Consider the following 13,673-nt stretch of genomic DNA (forward strand, 5'->3'; position numbering starts at 1 on the left):
GCAAAGAATGCTGTCCATCTCCAGAGAAAGAACTGTTGGAGTTGGAATACAGATCAAAGCATTCTATTTTTCACTTTAGTTGATTTGTGGTTTTGATTTTATGTGGTTATTCTCTTATACAAATGAATATGGAAATATGTTTTACATGATAATACATGTATAACCCAGATCAAATTGCTTACAGAGGGAAGAAACAATTTGGATCATATAACTTCAGAAAACTTGAGAAAAACTGTTATTACATGGAGTTGGTAATATAATATAACTTTAGAAAAAATAAAATGAAATGAAAAAGTCAAAATTTTTTGCCACTTAAAAAAATTTAGTGTCAGATTTCTAAGCTATTTTGGTAACTAAAGAAAGTCAACAAACATTTATTAAGTATTTCCTATATACCAGGCATTGTATTTTAAATGAAATCCAACCTTATTATATAGACTTTAGTCCCACTATTGATGTTCTGCCTGAAAAAATTATAATTAACTATGGAATAAACTTCTTAAAGTGGACTTGTTTTATTTATTCTTGCTGATTTCAAAAACCAATAGAGAATAACAAATTTACACTTAAAATTTTATAACAGATATAATTATCTATAGAATTGTGAAATTCATATAAGCAACTGCCAGAAAATGAATAGGAAGAAAAAGACAAATAAAATTGGGGTGTTAATAAGAGTTGTATTTTCGATTTTACAAAATTTCCTAACTCCATTATTACTGTGGAATCATAAGATATAATTTGGTCTTCACTTCATACCCTCAAACTTTTCTAGAAAATTGTAAAAATGAAAATATAACTACTCCTTGGCTTAGAGAAGCCAAACTCATGAATGGCTTGTAAATACAAACTACCGTCCAACACGGAGTTCTAAAAAATAGTCCAGGAGTCAATGACCCTTCAAGATACCAAGTCTGCAGCCAGTTATGTACCAGTGATCTTTGTTAAATCACCTAATCTGTCTAGACCTTAGTTTCTTCACCTGTAAAATGATGAGGTTTGAGCAAAAACTTCAAATGTCCTATAGCTGTAAATGTATAAACCTGTGACTTGCCTAAGGTCATCCAACTAGCCAGAAGTAAAACCAGGAACAATGAATACAAAAGCCAGTTCACTTGACAGTGCAATGTACTCTCCTTTCAACAAAACACAAGAATTTCCTGTTTGTCACTTTAACTACCTTTATTTTATGAAGTTAGAATTAAATTATCATGCCTTTTAATCAGTCACCAGACTGATGTCTTGTAGTGTCCAAATACTCAGCTGGTTTTTCTTTCAGTACTTAAAAATGTTTGGAAAACGCCATAGGTTCCAGAGAAAAAGTTATTGAAAAATATGGCATCCTTATAATGTAAACTTCAAAATGTGATTCCAAAAGTTAATAAAAGTATATGGTTAAATACACTTTTATGTTAGGGCCAACTGAAAGGAACAGAAATAGCAATTCTTGAAATGTGAAGGCCACAAATATCACAAGTTAAGGTGGGGCAGACAAAAAGTAAAGCATTAACAAACTGTGCAATAACTATAGGTTATAAAAAAAATAAAAAAGGACTACAAAGAATATACCTCTGAATTCATTAAACAGGGAACTTATCAAGAAATTCTTTCAATCAAGAAAGTTCACACCTCTCTGCAATCTCTCTTAAAAAGCCACTTGACATGACTTGCCTAGGGTCATATTGTCAGTATATGTCCAGAAAAGGAAGAATTTAGGTTTTTATGGCTCCTCTCTCTCCAAAAATTAAATACAATATTTTCCATGTTTTGAAAAATTTCTGAAGACACATTTCTTCACAATCCATGCATCTCTAAAGAATATATGAAGTTTTTTTGCAGTTTTACACTTAACAGCTTTAAAAATAAATGACTACATAGGATATTCCAAAAGTCTTAGTGATGTTTTAAGCTTTAACAGCTTTAAAAATATTTTTTAAAAAGCTACCCTAAGATTTTTTGGAACATCCTATATAATACTGTTATCCATTTGCTTTAGCCAGACAAATAGGGAAAAATATTTTTTAAAAAAAGTTAGATGAGTGTGTAAAAATATAACCCAAAAAGGTCTCTTAGTGGGCTGTTAAAGTCTGCAAGGTAAGACCACAACAGTCCTCCTTGGTGGCTGTTCAACATAACAAAAAAAATTTTTTTAAGGTTGAATCGGACTGAGAGATCCCTGGGACTTTGTCTCCAGAAGGGAAATACCCTTCAAGGCCCCCGGTGCCAAACTTGCTCCTCCTGGGCAAGTGTTGGCATGAGAAAACCAAACTGTTGCCTCCTTCGGCAGGGCATCCACTGGGGGGAGGAGGGTGGGCTGGGCCACTTTGCACTAGGCTAAGCCTATCCAACAGCGACCCCCCTCTTTTCCTCCGTAGAATGAGTGGGTTGGACTAAATGACCTCCAAGATCCCTTGCAGCTAGCTAGCTCTCTATGTGGGCTCCTGGATCTGGCAGGACGCATCTCTCTCTCTCACACACACATACTCACATGCTTCCCCTATCCCACATCCCGTCCCCTCCGGTTGCCAAACACTACCCCCAACCCCCACTCCAGAAGCCCCCTCCATCCTCCCGCTCTCCCCTCCGCTACCAAAGTCCCCCCGTTTCACACACTGTGCCCCCTCCAAAGAAGTCCCAGAGAAGCTGGGAAGGGCGTGAGGGGGGGAGGGGGTCTCCAGTCCCAGGGTTTCTTCCAACAGCCACCGTGAAGACTGGGGCAGCTGGGCGGAGAGAAATTGGATGGGGGGGTGGGGGGGAGAGACAGAGGAGGAGGAAAAAGGGAGTAAAAAGCCCCTGATGTCACTGGGCCGGGCCAGCGGGCGGCAGACCCTGACCGTAGGAAGCCGTAGACTGGGGTACGGGTCCCTGGATGCTCGTGGCCCCCCAGCATCCATGGACGTTCGCCCCTCTCTCATGCTTGCCCACCACTTTGGCCTCGCTCTGCAGCATCACCAAGATTCTGTCAGCCCCGAAAGACCGCAGGCAATGCAACCCTTACCGTGGCCGCCGGCGCCGCTCGCTGGCGGGCCGGGGGTGGGGGAGAAGTGCTGGAGACACCCGAGAAGCGGATAACCGCTGCTGCTACCGCTGCCACTGGGTGCCAGACTGACCACAACGAGGCTGCAGACTCCCGCGCGAGCCGCTGGAGGAGTCGAGTAGCCTCGCCTCTACTCGCCCCGCCCCCTTCTGGGGGGCGGGGAGGGCCTCTCTTGCTCTTCCCTCCCTCTCCCTGACAATCCGTCTTTCTCTCTATCTGAATGTATGTGTGTGTGTGTGTGTGTGTGTGTGTGTCTGTTTCTAGAGCTGCTGCCTCCTAAACCCCGAAAAGGGGGAGGGAAAGAAGGAAAGGAGGAGGAGCCGAGGACACCAAGGATGGGAGGAGATGGAATCAGGTTCTCTTTAATTGGCACCTGCTTTCTACAATGGAGGAGAGGAAAAGCAGGGTTAGCTTTATCCAAGCTCGCCTGGATTGGTTTTTTCCTTTAGCCAATAGCAACAGAGGGAGGTGAATTCTGTCTTCCGAACTTCATTTAATTGATGCCTGTATTAGCGAACCGGTGTAAATAAGGAGGTGCCACTGAGTCAGATTGACATTCCAATTCGTCAATCATCACCAGAAAAGAGGCGTGGAAAAATTTTGATTGGCTTTCCCTCTACCTATTATCGTAATCAGAGAGCCGCTAAGATTCCGCCCCGGATGTTGAAGAGGCTAAGGGAGAAGCTTGAGTGGAGATCTAATTTGGCTGCAGCTCTAGGATCCGGAACTGAGTGGTGCAGTCTGCTTTTTTTCCCCCCTTAATGTGACGAATTCTGGATTTAATGGGGGAAAACGTGAGTGAAATTCCAGGGGATATAACCTGACGAATCCCCCCATCTTCACTTCCCCTCTGCCTTACGGCTGGCTGCCGTATCCAGGTGAGTCCAGAGCTCGGACGGACGCGTCGTACGCCCTAGGAGCGTCCGCCCCTCCCCCTGCCTCAATGAACGTTAGCTTCCCGCACCCCCCCCCCCAACTTCATTTTCGTCTGCCTCCCCTCCATCGTCTACGCCCCAGCCCCAACAACCTGCCCCTCAGCCATCGTTTATTTCGAGTCATTCTTTGTATAGAGGATGTTCCTATCTTGTAACAGACAAGCATTTTTTAATGTCCGGAATGTGCTAGACACAGTGTAGAGCTGTGGGAAGTCGGACCGAGTTCCTGTGAGTAGCTTTGCAGATGAGGACGAATCCAGACAAATGCTTAAGATGCTCAAGGTGCGAATAGGCCTTGGGCAGGTGACTTGTCATCATAAAGCTTTTTGTGTAAAGGCTGAGTTACAATCAGTAGAGGTGATCCAGAAAGACCCACTTAGAATAAATTGAGTTTGGAGAAATTGGAGTTGGGATAGTTTAGAGGATCCTTTCCTTAAGAGTAAGGGGAGTCCAAATGGAAACTGCTATGAGGTTTCCTACAAGGAAAGAAATGCGGTTAGAATCGGGGGAAAGCAGATAACTTGGTGAAAAGTACAGAATGGCAGAGACGTATGGAGAGGAGAGGTGAGAATTGACCTTTGAAAATATATAAATTAAGAAATAAGATATATGCCTAGCATTTTCTATGCTTTGTAATAACTACCACACAGGGAGGATGTTAATTTGCTCTCTGTCTTTAAATTATGAAACTACCACCATCACCTACCCTTTCCTAAGAATGTAACTGGGAACTCTGAAATGAATAATGACTCCAGTTTTACATGTTACCCTTTATCACTTGATGTCCTACAGCATCTGAGGTCTTCCACCACAGTAAGTGAATCTTTTTGCAAAATTAATCCCTCTGGGAACATTTAATTGCATAGGATACATGATTCTATAAAAGGTTTCAGGTTCATTTAAAACCAGGACCCCATGATTAGGATCTAAAGGGCACAGGATTACCACAATTTACTGCATCTAGAAGCAAGTTTATGTAACTTGCACATCTGAAAATAAGAAAGATTATGGCTAGTCATGTGTATTACAACACTATATAGGATCATAGGATTTTAAGGCTAGAAGTCATATAGTCAGGAGAACTGAGGTATCAAGAAATGTAAAGTGGTAGAGCAAAATCTGAGGCCAGGTCTTCTGATTTAAAAAATCAGGGGTTTAATCCTAATCATCACAGCCAAGGAACAGAGGCTATGCACAAAGGCCTAAGAGATGTTATGCTGAGAAAAGGAAGTTATAGCCTTAGGACAGACTGCAGTTTTTTCTTCTTGAACATCTGCTATTCACTAGCATTCTGGGGGAAACAGTGACCTTCTAAGATGCCAACATAGGTTAAACTCAGTTCCAACCATGGTTGCCACTACCCCAGGACCCTAAAACAGCCTTTTGACATGGGGGGAAGCTATATGGAAAAAACTTACTTGGATGTAGAATCCCTGCAATAATAGTATCATCTAGTTTTCACTAATTAGCCATGGAAACAAATCAAGAGAAAGTGAAGCTTTTCCTTTAGCCAGTAGAAGTAGGCTACTTTATTATGAAAAAAAACTGTGGTACTATGGAAAGAACACTCTTATCAGGTGACCTGCATTCAAATCTCATCTCTGTACCTTACTATTAATATGACCTTGGGCACATCATTTACTCTAAGCCTCAGTGAAAAAAGATTAGACCAGGAGTTCTGAGGGAGAGGTTCTTAAGGATATATTTCAGGGAGTCCATGACCTTAAGAAAAAATTACATCTTTATTTTAATGTTATTGGTTTCTTTTGTAATTCTATGTATCTTATTTTATGTATTTAAAAACATCCTGAGAGGAAGATCATAGGTTTTATTAGCCTACCAAAGGGGTCCATGACCCCCCTAAAATTAAGAACTCTGATCTTTCTTCAAGCACTAAGTTTTCTTTTTCTACTCTCCACCAAAGTTTACTAGTCCACTCACCTAGCCCTTGTTATACAAGTGCTACATATGCAGGGGTTTGCCCAAGTAGTTTGTGTACCTTTTCTAAACTATCTCATTATACTTTATCACTTGGAAGTTGGATCCCAACATTTATCAAAAAAATTAGCTACAGTGAAAATTTAAGGAGAAATTACTAGTAAGAAAACCTGTAAACTTATGTGTGATCTATCTCACTGGTGGCCTTAAAATAAGATTCCATCTTTGATCAGATCCTGCTGAACCATTGATGTATACCACAAAGTAGAAGTAGAGGATCTTAAATCCTCTATTAGGTATGCCTGTGATAAGATCTTTAAGGTTCTCCTTAGAGTCCTACCTTCTAGAAATTTCTCTGTTCATTTTTATCTTGTAGCAATGTGATACAGCAAAAAGAGAACTAGATTTGAGGAAAGAGAACTCAGTTTCAAATTTATGCTCTTTTGATTCACTATGTATGTGATCTTGGGCAAGTCCTCCAACTATCAGTTTTTTCATCTATAAAATGAGGTGGTTGGACTTGATGACCTCTGAGATTCCCTAAAGGCTTTAAATCCTCTTGAGTTTCTCTGAAAGAGTGGATAATAGAATTGAAATTTAAAAGTTCATTTTTGACTTTTTTTTTTTTACCCACCACATAACACACAGAGTTGCAGGGTATCCTACAGACACTGAACACATTTATGCAGTTTTTTTTTTTTAAATAGCTCTGGCAAGTCATGATGAGAATTAGTTCTAAATGCTCTAGTTAATGTTCATTTCAATTTAGCATGTTTGTGAGACTCAAATGAGATTATGTTTATATATTTTATAAAATAAAAAAATGGAAGCAACAGTTATTTTTCAGTAAACTACAATGAGACCTCTGCACTACCGATGATCCTCCTTAGCTGCAAGGTGATAGGCATCAGAAAAGACTGTCTCTTTTCCCTTTCCCCTCTTCCCCTACTTCTCAAGGCATTTAGTTTATTTCTTTGAAAGATATTTAACTCTCATTGCCATCTTTGAAAGATATTTAACTCTCATTGCCATAACATCTTTTTGCAGTGGCTATAAATCCTTCTCTGTTCTAGACTGGCCCATTTCCCAAATCATCAGTCAGTAGAATGTGACCACATCACCTACTAAACAAGGTTTAGGGAATAAAAATAAAAGAGAACTTTTACAACTACCAGTTGTAACTACCAATCACCAGATGAATTATCAAACTTTGTGTCCTTGAACTTGATCTAACTGTTACTAAGAACTACCTTTTAGCTTAATTCCTTAGCTACTATAAAAGATCGCTGGCCATCATAAGATTTTGAGCTAGAAGGGAAGGTAATCTAGGCCACCCTCTACATTTGAGAACAATAAATGGGGAAAAAAATTCAGATTGAGTTATTGTTAAAATGGTATCAATGATAGAATGAGATGTGGATTCAGGTTTCAGCTCTGCTATAAACTAGACCTGTGCTTTTTTTTTTTAAAACCCTTACCTTCCATCTTAGAATCAATACTGCCTATTAGTTCTAAGGCAGAAGAGTAGTAAGGGCTAGGCAAGGGGGGTTAAGTGACTTGCCCAGGGTCACACAGCTAGGAAGTGTCTGGGGCCAGATTTGAACCCAGGACCTCCCATCTCTGGACCTGACTCAATCCACTGAGCCACCTAGCTGCCCCCTAGTCCTATGCTTTTGGGAAAGTCATTACTCCTTATGATCAAGTCAGTTTCATTAGCTATAAAATCAAGGCAATTAAAATCAAATCTTTTAGTGGCATAGTATATTAAGTTTGAGGAGACCACAAATGGCATACATATGAACAGCCTCGTTTAGCAGATGAGAAAATGAAGGTTGAGGAGGTCAAATGGCAGCTTGAATAAATCCATAATGAGAGCTCAGGTCTTCTGACTTCCAATTTGTTTTTGTTTTTTCCAACATAAAAAGATAGCCAATCTGTTTTCAAGGAGGAAAGAGAGAAAAGTGGTAAAAAAGGGATAATGTTCCCAATTTTCTTTTGTCTTCATGTACATATATATATCTAAAATCAGAGCAAATGGAGAAAAGGTCCATTTATATTTTTATACAAAATTGTTAGACATTTCTGAAACAAATGCAGTTCATTGAGGAGAATCGTTTATTTGACTCCATAGGATCATAAATTTAGAGCTGGGAAGTTACTTCAGAGACCAAATAGGGGTTACTTTCTTCATTTTATAGATGAGAAAACTTAGGTCAGAAAGGTTGAGTCTTTCCCAGAGTCACATAGCCAATAAGTATTAGAGGCAGTATTCAAATTCATGTCTTCCTACCTCTGGATCCTGAACTCTATCCATATAGCTGCCTTCAGAGTTCTTCAAATGATTATCATTACTATCTAAAAGCAATTAGTACCTACCTCCATGAGGTAGTAAACTTTTCACACAAAGTTCTGGCCAGACCACTTGAATAATATCATACTCAGTTCTAGACAGTCAAGTTTTTTAAAGGACATTGTAAAACTGGATTACATATACAGAGGAGGGCAGTCAGAAATGGTGAGAAGCCTGGAAGCCAAGCCATGTGACAATAAGTTGAAGGAACTGGAAACGTTTATGAAAAAAAATTGGGAAGGGAAAATATAATAACTATTTTTATATTTTTGAAGGATTTTAATATGAAAGACAGGCTCTACTTAGTGTGCTTGAACCTAAGGATATAAACAGAAGCAAGAGATACGGACTGCATAGAAGCATATTTCAGGTTTTTTTTTTTTAATTCTCCCCAAATTAACACTATCCCGAATAGAATTAGTTGCTTTATGAGATAATGGTTTCCTCCTCACTAGAGGTCTTTAATTATAAAGTAGCTGACCACTTGTCTGAGTGTTGTTGAAATAATTTCTGTTCAGGTATTGATTGACTTATGAGGACCTTTCAACTGAAATTTTGTAATACATAGGATCACAGATTTACATCATGGGTAATTGTATAAATACAAGGCTTAAATACAAGACTTGCACTTAATTTAAAAGTGCATTTGTAGTACTCAAATCAGCAAGTTATTATTTGAACACCTATGTTTAAATGTTAGGAAAAATATCAAGAGAAGTATTAACAGAGTCCATGGCTGTAAACTTATAAGCAGCAGCATAGAATAGTTCAAAACTCATTGATCGAGAAATTAAGCTCTATTTTTATGTTTTGTATCCATCATTTACTAGCTATGAGGTTGTACTGCTTGACTGATCCAGTACTCAGTTTTTTTAACATGTATAACAAGACTTGTACTACTTACCTTAAAAGACTGTTGTGAGACTACTACTTTGTTAACCAAAAAGTAATTTATAAATTATTTACTATTATTAGCCTTGTTTTGGAAACAAAAACACGTGTTTTTGGTAGTTCACATAAAATTTGAAAGTGAATAAGTGCTATAAGAGACAGAACTCAGTGAGCTCAAATAGTGAGGGAAAGCTGCATGGAAGAGAAATGGTCTGGAACCCTTGCCTTTAAAGATAGGTAAATTTCAAAATAGATTGAGAATAAGGAAGATGGGATTCTGGACAAGAGGGAGGATTGGTTTGATAAAAGATGAGGATTGACATCCAGTCTTTATAACACAGCGGCCTTCTACTCATCCAGATTTACAACTTTGAAGTCATCTTTCCTCTCCATGACCACCAATCATTTGCTCAGTCCTACAGATTCTATCTTGTCGATATATCTTCCATCAGTCCCTTTCTGTCAACTCATCCAACCACAACCCTAGCCTCTCCATCATCTCTGCTTACACTATTTCAGAAATCTTCTTATTGATCTACCTTCCTCCAAAGAACTGCCAAATTGCTACCAGCATATCTAATCCTTAAACCATCCTCCACACAACCACCAAATTGATATTCCTAAAGTACAAATTGGGCCGTGTTACTTCTGTGTTCAGGAAACTCCAAGGGTTCCATATTGCCTCTAGGAGAAAGTACAAAGTCCTGCCCTCTGCACTATGACTAGCTTATTGCAGAACTATTCTTCATTCACTTTCTGGCAGCCAAATCCTCCTGCGTACTGTTCCCTATTTATGACATTCTTTCCTATTTTCATGCCATAGGATAGGCTGTTACTTATGCCTGAAATGTAATCCCTTCCTCACACCTGCTGCTTAGAGTTCTTGGCATCCTTTAAATTCAGAGCTTCTACTGTGGCATCCCTATTCTGACTGATCCCAGTGAGAAAGACAGAGAGATTTCTACATATGAATATGCACATGTATATGTATACATGAATTAATTTATAATTTATACTATGCCAAAAGTCTTAGTGTATTTTCAAGCAACTGCCCTAAGGTTTTTTGAAAACCTTGTATGTCAACAATTCCCCCCTTTCCCAAATCTGAATCACCCATATAATTAACCAAAATGAAAAGACTGAATCATTCAGATTTGGGGGAAAGAGGAATAGTCCATCAGTATATGGAATGGGTGGTCCATTGTGGTAGACCAACTTAAGTTTGGATTTAGGATTATAGATTTGGGTCTGGATAAATATAGCACTTTAAGACGAGGAAACTGAGGACTAAAAAATTTAAATGACTTGATCAAGGACATAGATATTGATCAACAGAGCAGAATCTTGGCTGCGCCCAAATTTCTTTGTAGCCTTTTAACTATAAATCCACCATACTTTCCACTTCAACATACTATAGGCCCCTTGGAGTCATGTTGGACACCATAATTTAAGAAGATCTGGTATTAGTGAACAGAATAAATTATAAGACTTTATTCCAGGTAAATAGGATATTGCAATAATTTATATATGAGGTGATGACTGTCTGGGTTCAGCATTAGCAGTGAGATTGAATGAATAAGAGAAATATGCTTTGTACATAGAAGCTATTCAATTTGTTTTGGTTTTTTTTTTACTTGAAGGAAACATCAGTAAAACAGTTACTGGGGGCAGCTGGGTAGCTCAGTAGATTGAGAGTCAGGCCTAGAGAAGGGAGGTCCTAGGTTCAAATCTGGCCTCAGACACTTCCTAGTTGTGTGACCCTGGGCAAGTCACTTAACCCCCCTTGCCTAGCCCTTACCACTCTTCTGCCTTAGAACCAATAGGCAGTACTGATTCTAAGATGGAAGGTAAGGATTTTAATTAAAAAAAACAAACAAACAAAAAACAGTGACTGATTGGAAGGCTATAGAATGTGTCAGAAATGATTCCACAATTTTGAGCTTGAATAACATTGGAAATAATGTTGTGGTTGAAACAAATAAAAAGGGAAGCTGGAAGGAGGAAGCAGATCTTAAAGGAATAGGTGAGTTTTAGTTTGTCCTTATAGAATAAGGTGAGTCAGACATCTCCAGTAAAAGAGTCTAACAGTATCTCATTGAATAATGAAAAAATTGTAAATAATAATTTTTTCTTCTCCCCTCTAGGGTGTACTTAATTTTTTCAACTGTCTGCAGCCATCTTTCTAAACTGTTTAAATGAGAATGTCCCTGGCTCAGAGAGTACTGCTCACCTGGCTTTTTACATTACTGTTCTTGATCATGTTGGTCTTGAAACTGGATGAGAAAGCACCATGGAACTGGTTCCTTATATTCATACCAGTCTGGATATTTGATACTATTCTCCTTGTAATGCTGATTGTAAAAATGGCTGGACGATGCAAATCTGGTTACAACCATCGGAATGGACCGCGTCATATGAAAAGAAAGGTCTGGTACTTCATAGCCATGTTACTTAAATTGGCATTCTGCCTTGCACTCTGTGCTAAACTGGAACAGTTTACTAACATGAATCTGTCATATGTTTTTATTCCTTTATGGGCCTTACTGGTTGGGGCTATGACAGAACTTGGATATAATGTGTTTTTTGCTCGGAGAGACTAAGTGACCTAACTATGACTTTTCCCACAATAGCTTGCCGAAAAGCAAAAATCAAAAGTATTCTGGGTATTTACAAACTTCAAGGCTACCAAGGAACTGAAAAACCAAACCAAATGCAGTTTTATACTGTTTCTGTTAGTGTTAAATCAAGGACTTGAAAACGGCATGAAAAGTATTTATTCTACATTTGAATTATTATTAGTATCCTTATCTTTTCTTATACTCGTAAAAATAAAACTTTGTTTTGAACCACACATTTTAAAATGACTTCTTTTAAAAAATCACAATATACTTCAGAAATGTAATGACCTTTTAAGAATAGCCACTAATGCAAATCTTACATTGATTAATGCTTATGAACCAATCTAAGCCTAGTAATAAGACTTTAAAATTATTGAAAAAAAGAAACAATGATCTGTGTATGAGTAGGCGTCTAATAGGAGCTTGCTTATAACAAATAGCATTTTCTATGCTGAATAGTGGGGAAAATTCTTAGGTAAGTACAATCAGTATGTTTTCATGTTTTCATTGATCCTGGCAAAATTCTGTTACCATTTAAACCTTTTAATACAGATGAAATTAAAATTTAGATTCCTTGCTAAAAGTGATATGATAACGGAGAGGAATTCTCTCACAATCACTCCTGAAAAGAAGCAGAAAGGGAAAAAAAGCTTTGGAGCCCCTTGCCATACATACACAATCACCTTGTGGATTATTTAAGAAATTCTTAGTAGATAATGAAAACATCTCAAAATTTTCAAACTTGGGAACACTTACTTGAATACAGTATTATAGCTTAGATCTGTCCTTGTTCAGACATGTACAATATAGAATTTTTTTCTAAAACCACAAATTGATAATTGTGGGTTAGGCTTATGGAGGCAGTTTATAAAAATTTGGCAAAGAAATACTTAAACATTATTCCAGTAATAAACATCTCTTTTGTAATTACTATATTATGAGATTCTTCAGTATGTTGGAAATTGTATGTGAAGTTTTTACAGACAACTAGGCAGTCACACCTTTCGACTTATATGGTCACTACCCTACTTCAGACTCTTTTCATCTCTGAGGTGCTGTAGTAGTGGCCACCCAATTGGTTTTCCTGATTCCAGTCTTTCCAATCTCCATTCAGTGCTTCACAGAGTTCTTGCAATAATCTTCCTAAGGTACAGCCTGACGTGACAATCCTCTGCTCAAAAGTTTTTTGTGGTTCCCTATTACCTCTACAATAAAATGCAAACTCTTTAGTCTGACTTCTAAGGGCCTCCATAATCTAAGTTCAACCTGCCTTGTTAGTCTTTTTTGCTATTTCATCCCTTCACAAGCTTGACAATCCAGCAAAACGTTTTGTAAGAGCTGTTCCCCAACTTGACAGGATGGAGCATGTTGGTCAATAGCTATTCTACAAAATCAATGTGACAGCATAACATTCAACACCCTGGTAAAAGGGAAAGACTAGAGTCAGTAGACCCTTTAGGGTTCAAGTCCAGTTTGCCTAACCTGGCAAATCATCAATCTTTTCCAAGCCTCAGTTTCCTCACCTATAAAGTAGAGAGATTACACCAGTTGGAACTCAAATTCTCTTATAGTTTTAGAGCCCATGATTTATGATCTCTGCCCTCTGTGCTTGAAATGTACTTTCTTTCTCATCTGGGCCTCTCAGAATCCATATCTTCCTCTAAGATTCAGCTCAGGTGCCACTTCTATGAAACATTACCTGACCCTTCCTACTTGTTTGTGGTTTTTCCTTCCTTGAGTTGTATTATATTTGCTTATCTGTTTACAATGTTTTTGTACCTTGCTTTCCTGTAGAATGTGAACACCTTGAGGATAGGGATTGTGTCTTTTTGTTTTAGCCTTTGTATCCTCAGTGCCTTGTACATAGTAAATGCTTAATAAATGTTTGTTTGAATTGACTAAGA

At 38.3% G+C, this 13,673-nt stretch overlaps 1 protein-coding gene and 1 non-coding gene across 4 annotated transcripts in view; one reads left to right on the forward strand and one right to left on the reverse strand.

Moving 5' to 3' along the window:
• The window catches only part of PHTF2 (putative homeodomain transcription factor 2), a 170,427-nt gene extending 167,140 nt beyond the window's left edge, over positions 1-3,287 (reverse strand). Inside the window, exon 1 of one of the 3 annotated variants that reach the window (XM_007504048.3) lies at positions 2,999-3,287. The gene's annotated coding sequence lies outside the window, so the exon portion shown is untranslated. The remainder of the gene's footprint in view (positions 1-2,998) is intronic. The other 2 variants (XM_056799501.1, XM_056799502.1) reach the window with 2 other exon arrangements.
• A 401-nt stretch (positions 3,288-3,688) lies between these two features.
• On the forward strand, positions 3,689-13,673 carry LOC100017356 (uncharacterized). Its single transcript, XR_008912236.1, has 2 exons — positions 3,689-3,915; positions 11,296-13,673. It is a non-coding gene; the product is annotated as an uncharacterized LOC100017356 (transcript).

Source organism: Monodelphis domestica, chromosome 5 (genome assembly GCF_027887165.1).
Source record: "Monodelphis domestica isolate mMonDom1 chromosome 5, mMonDom1.pri, whole genome shotgun sequence".
Classification (NCBI taxonomy): Eukaryota; Metazoa; Chordata; class Mammalia; order Didelphimorphia; family Didelphidae; genus Monodelphis; species Monodelphis domestica.